Below are 7,109 nucleotides of genomic sequence, written 5' to 3'. Positions count from 1 at the left end.
CAAGGGATGCATAGCAGCATAAGAGGACCAGCCTGTCCCTTTATAAGAGCCAAGTTTGCATCTCTCTCTCAAGTACCTCGAGTGTGTGTCCTCTCCAAAGTGAATAAGTTTATACCCAACAAATATTGTGTGTAGTGTATTAAAACATCACTGCAAATTTGAAGGTGATTTCACATTTATTGTGTTAATTTATAGTATCAATGGCTTGTTTTATTTGGACGAGTTTTAAAAGAAAAATTGACAAATAGAACTTTGGTAGTTGATGATTGTGAACTGATAAAACGACCGATATTACGTGAAACAAATGCTATTTGGGTAACCTTTAAACTTATATGAGCGCGACCTACATTTAGAGTGTAAGTATTAGTACAGACATGAGCTACAAAATCTCCTCGAGATAACCCTTAGAAATTGCTTAATGTGCAGTTCTCTTAACAACATAAATCTGATGGCATTATTCAGTGACCAAATGAAGCAAGAGAGTGCATTTCGGTGTATTTTATAATTCTCACTTTTTTCTATACGTATTGTTATTTGACATAAGACTATAGTCTGAAGTCTTTGAATTAAAATGTTCGAGAATTTGCATTGATCGTTTCGAGAGTTTTCATTGATCAGCAAACGGTCTCATACTAAAATCAACCAATGAAAACTGTAGCAAGGCCACGATATCTTTAAATCAGAATCTTAAAAAATATTTAAACTTGAAAGCGGATGAAGAAATGTGATAAATCAACCCATAAGTGAAAATGTAGGATATTTTCACAAAAAATCTTGAGGAACGTTTCGCAATAAAGGCACTGCATGCTTATTTAGATTTCCTTTCATAGTTTCCTTCATGTTTTCAACTTCCCCCTCCCGAAATCGGATAACATTTATCACTGAGAAACACAATTCCCAACGCTAATCCACAGAGATGGTCCTGAAACCCTTAATCAAAGTTCTTGTTGACATTCACCTCTATCCGACCTGGTATTGAAATATCAACAACAACTTTGATCCTCAGCCAGATTATCTCTCTCTCTCTCTCTCTCTCTCTCTCTCTCTCTCTCTCTCTCTCTCTCTCTCTCTCTCTCTCTCGATCCTATGTACAGCGAACGGAGAAAGAAAATTTAATGCCATATTTGATTTAGAACAAGTATGCCTCTGTTGATCGAATCAGTGAAAAGGGACTTGGCTATTATTCATTTGTTATTGGTTGCAAACGAGGATGAACATAAAGAAAGAAAACGAAAAAAAAAAAAAATAGAACGGATTAGCGTGATCAGTGCTTCAACAAAACGTAAACAGATATTCCTTTCCAAACCTGACGTTCAAAGTTTAGTTGAAGTATTTTGTGAATAATAGATTAAAGCAGCCAGCGAAAGTGGACCCGATCCAAACCAAAAGGTGGATTAAGGTAAAGATTCCCTCCTCTATTTATTTTATAAGTAACCTAATGAATATAGGACTCATCGTACTATGAAGGTAGAGATGAAGATTGCTTTTATTATAGATAGTTCTTTACGTTAAGGGAATGATGGAGCAAAGATACCATAACTACCAAGTCCGTATTTTTTTCGGTGTGAAAAATTACGGCTTTAAATCCTTATACTAGTGACTTTATACCTTTTTACAATAAGACATTCAATATGATAGCAAGGCGAAAAAAAAGATGGTTAAAGTAGATATGTGGGTAGCTCGATTAGGATTAAAATTGATGAATAAATGCCATAAAAGATGTAGTAGAAAGAAATGGAATTGGTGACCAGGAAATGGGTTTTTGGCGTGGGTTTGAAGGTTATTCCGGAGATATAGAGACAAGTGAGAGGATATTGTTTTAGAGACTGTCCATATAATTATCCCCCAAGCTAGGATCAGGGAGGGGTAGACAATGGCTGGTGATGAATCAGCAGTTAGAGTTATAGGCTCCCCACTGAATCCTTAGCTCACAAGGTTGCACACACTACTAGAAACTATTGCTGAGCGGAACTCGAACTCCATTCAACATATTAAGATTAGAGACGTTTTCAATAGGCTACCGCTATTGGTGGGGGATTAAACAAGCTGCTGATTAACCATCTCATTTACAAATTGGATTGACTGAATTTGAGCCACCAGGCTCAATGCAGTGGCGGGGGGGGGGGGGGATTCAGAAGTAAGGTACGAATGGGGGGAAACCTCCCCCCCCCCTGTGGTAGTATGAAATAGACTTAAAAATAGATAATACAGCAAAATGGAGGAAAGTGGGAACGGAGGTAGATTAGTAGGGTTAAAAGTAGAGACATTGCCTCCTTGCTAGTAGAGCGGTAACGTGTTTGCCGAGCATTCACATGCAGCAGATATATCCCACCCCGGACCGTGAGTTTAACCTGTTTATGGGGAATCCACTGCTGTGCTTGGGCACTTTAAGGGGGGGTTGGGCTTGCCCGGCTGACGTTCTGGTGAGAATCTATTCTGATGATACTGGAACTGAAACCAGGTACCTTTAACCTTTATTGTGAAGAGATAACGCATACATTGCACTGCGTAAGGTACACTGACACACTACCTTACCTACAGGACATCTCTGTAGGTGTATGAAGCAACTGACATCTTTTACGTTTTCCTGCACACAGGTTTCATCCACGATTCGACAGTTACAATATGAGTGTCCATCACCGATGTGTGTTTAAGGCCTGCAAATCCTCTTAATTTAGCGTAAGAGTTAATGTAAAAAAGTATATACATCAGTCTCCCCCTATAAGATAAAGAGCAAGTTTTTGGCCATATATGTATATCTTTCCTGTCAAGCTGAGGGAGTAGTCATACCATGGTAAGAGGGTGGATCCTCGGAGGTACACTCAGAATCTATACTCTCCTATAAATTGCCGAACCAGCGAGTTGTACTTAAGAAATGGAAAGGGAGTGGGAGGGTTGAATCTGCGTGTGTTAGTGCAATGTATGCATATCTATCTAATATTTAGAAGTCATTTTTGACGGCTTGGGTACACTTTTATATATATATATATATATATATATATATATATACATATATATACATATATATATATATATATATACATATATATATATATATATATATATATATATATATATATATATATATATTTATATATGTATTCATAAATTCTGTCCTGAACTCTCCGGGTTGGGTCCTGCATCTGATGTCGCCATTCTCTTCAGAGATCCCTATCCAATGCCATCTATGCCAGCTGCTGAAATGTATCGCCTCTATTCGGTTTCTTGAAGGTTTTCACCCAGGAATCTCTTGGTCGTCCTCTCGGTCTGTTTCCGGCCACTCGTCCATGCAGCACCATCTTTGGCCATCTGTCCTGTTCCATCCTCTGTACATGACCAAACCATCTCCTCTGAATATCATCCACTCTAATCAGGATTGTGTTCTCAACACCAGCCATTTCTCTCACTCTCGTGCGTAATTCATATATATATATATATATATATATATATATATATATATATGTATATGTATATAAATGTATATGTATATATGTATATATATATATATATATGTATATATATGTATGTATATATATGATGTATATATATATGTATATATATGTATGTATATATATATATATATATATATATACACATACATACATACATACACACAAACAATAAATGGAACTGTTTCTAGTTAGTCCAGTGCAGGTCCAAGGCCTCATACACGTCCGTAATCATGTATGTGGTTTGGCCATTTTCATAACCACGCTGGCAACTGCGGATTGGTGATGGTGGGAGAGTTTAGTCTGATCGCTGACAGCAAGCCAACTTAGTGTGGCCTTGACTATTACTGGTTTGCTGATCATGACCATACACAAACCCTTTCACCACGTTAAGGTATCCCCACTCACTAAATATTTCTGACAAGATGCCAAGTTCTGAGTCACTACGTCATTTTCGAATGAAAATATTTTGATTTTTTTTCCTTTTTTATAATTGATTTATCTTATTTTTTTTTCAAGTAATTGAGAGTAGTATGGTCAATATCCCCATTTTTTCTTCGAGGTTATACTTTTGTGTTGATGTTTTACGATGATTCAGTTGGCAATAACTGATTTCACTTTTAGAGGCAAAGCATATATAGACAGGACCTTTTGGTAGTTATTGTTTTTGGTCTCTTGTTTGTTTGTTTCGTTATCAGCATTCGTTCTCATTTGCTAGTGGATTCTGTGAAAATATAATGAAAAGTGGATTTCGTCATTGGCATAATTGAACAGATTTTGAAGATCCAAAGGTCGGAAAATTTGTAACTTACGCTATCCGATAACGTGATCAACCGTTTGCATTAGCTTTGGCACAGCAACTGTAAGACTTTGTTTTATATTTTAATATTCCATACCGGAATTAGTTTCCTTGCATATTAGTACTGATTTCTCATTCATCTGAATATCATCTACACAGTTGTGCAGATGATGATGATATACACCTATCTTTCCCTTCAAGTGTATGACAAAACCCCTGAAGTTGTCTAACAAAATCTCCCCTGAAGATATTGTGTTCACGTTTACGGGAGAAATGGAAAGAACATAATTCTATTCTTTATCTTTAATTGGTTCTCTAATTTAGCTTTCTATAATACTGTAATAAACCTTTGTTCCCTTTCGTGTCCCTGCATCTGCCGATACCCTTTGTTTAGTCATTAATGGCAGCATTGATGATCCCTTCATTAATACCAGTTGTTTCTCTCTCTCTCTCTCTCTCTCTCTCTCTCTCTCTCTCTCTCTCTCTCTCTCTCTCTCTCTCTCTCTCTCTCTCATTTATTTGTAAATATAATTTATTCCCGTGTTCCCGGCTACATCTCCCTCTCTCTTACAATTAATGATTCTGACTATTTAGATAAACTCCTCTAACCCTCTTCAAATATCCCTAAACTAATGGATCAGTTATCTTCATGAGTGTTATCGAACTATTTATATTGAGAGCATCTTCCTCCACCAAACCTTTCTCCAAATCCTCCTTTACGTTATCACGCCATCTAATCCTTAACCTCGGTTGACCTTCCATCCCAACAGGCTCCATTAAGGCCCCTCACTCCCATCTCCTCACACATCCTTACTACTTTGATCATCACGTGTTACCTGTCATAATTTCTAGACAAGCACACACACACACACACTTACACACACACACAACTGCCAAAGAGTAGTTTGATTAACCTTCAAATCCTTTTATGGAAAAAGAAAGGGAAAGGTGATGCTGGAGCAAGGGAGGAATCGTCTATTTAAGGGTTGGGGGAGACGGTAACCCTAATGTGACGTCATATATATGCCAAAACGAATCATATACTGTACTTATGTAGAGTACCGGTTACGGAATTATTGCTCTTTTCTGTGTTGTTTTCATCCTGTAAAGAGAATTGATTGCTTTTACATTTCGATGGTTTGGTGAAATTGGTGTTCGCCAACTGTTTTGCAATATATCAAATACATCTTTGCCTTACTATGAAGTGTGTCATGTGCACAAGGAGAAGCGGATTAATCTGAGTATGCTCAGTCGTATAACAAAAGGAAGAGAAAAAGCTACATTAATTAATCTGTATTTATTCGATATTGTCTCTCCTGGTTTAAACTTCAACCACATTCAAGGAGCGAAAATAATATTTGCTTTATCCTTAAATAAATAACATAGGTAACAGTTCACAGGTAAGGATGCTGTTGCCATGAGACGTTTGTTTCGTGTTCCAGCTGGAACCTTTTGATAGTACATTACACTTGCCTCAACTAATTTCGGCGGTGTCAGTGAAATATTGCATGTGTTCAAATTCTACATTTTCGCGCATTCTCTTTATTCCTTTATCGTCATAATTGTGACGCTTGAAATAACTTTTTTGGTTAATGCAATGTCTGTTTGATTATAATGGACGGAAATTAAATGCTTCATAAAAAAAAAATATCCAATAACCAGGAATTGGATGATATAATTTAAGTCATCTGATCAGATATTCAACAGACATAATATTAATGGGTTATGGAAATAGAGGAAATTTTGCCATGTTGATTATTTGTTAAATCGGCTTTCAAATCTGTTAGGTATGGGAAAGGGGTTGGGTAGTAAAGGGAAGGCTTCCCTATACACGATATTGACACAATCCTTTAACAAAAAAGTCGAACTTGGTTAATGAATTCCTCTTCCTCTCAGGAGTGAAATGCAACCTTTTAATGACTTAATGATCTAATAAAAAGGGGTATTAGAAACAGTATATATATATATATATATGAGAGAGAGCCTTACCTTATTGCCTTATTTTTTGTTTGGGTTCCCCCAGGTCCCTCAGTGTGAGGCACCTCGTATATCCACCAGAGAGTTGCTAATGCATCTTCCGGTGTATTTTGCATCTTCCAGTCTTGGATGGTCTGGGATGCATCTTAGGTATTTTTCGAGCTTATTCTTAAACACATCTACGCTCACTCCTGATATGTTTCTTAGATGAGCTGGCAGCACATTAAATAGTCGATGCATTATCGATGCTGGTGCGTAGTGGATTAATGTCCTGTGCACCTTTCTTAGTTTACCTGGTATATTTTTTGGCACTATTAATCTACCTCGGCTTGCTCTTTCTGATATTTTTAGCTCCATGATGTTTTCAGTAATTCCTTCTATTTGCTTCCATGCTTGTATTATCATGTAGCGTTCTCTTCTCCTTTCTAGACTGTATAGTTTTAAAAATTGCTGTCTTTCCCAGTAGTCAAGGTCCTTAACTTCTTCTATTCTAGCAGTATAGGACCTTTGTACACACACTATTTGCGCAATATCCTTTTGATAGTGTGGGTACCATATCACATTGCAGTACTCGAGTGTACTACGTACATAAGTTTTGTAAAGCATAATCATGTGTTCAGTTTTCCTTGGTTTAAAGTGTCTGAATAACATTCCCATTTTTGCTTTACATTTAGCCAAGTGTTGCTATTTGGTCGTTGCATAACATATTCCTATTTAACATTTCACCAAGGTCTTTAATTGCTTCCTTGTTTGTGATTGTCTCATTATTAGGTCTCTTGTATGCATATACCATTCCTTCTCTGTTTCCATAATTTATTGATTCGAATTTATCGGAGTTAAATACATACATACATATACCAAAGGCACTTCCCCCAATTTTGGGG

Source organism: Palaemon carinicauda, chromosome 3 (assembly GCF_036898095.1).
Source record: "Palaemon carinicauda isolate YSFRI2023 chromosome 3, ASM3689809v2, whole genome shotgun sequence".
NCBI lineage: Eukaryota > Metazoa > Arthropoda > Malacostraca > Decapoda > Palaemonidae > Palaemon > Palaemon carinicauda.
The sequence above is the reverse complement of the archived record's forward strand: the minus strand, read 5'-3'. Positions refer to the sequence as shown.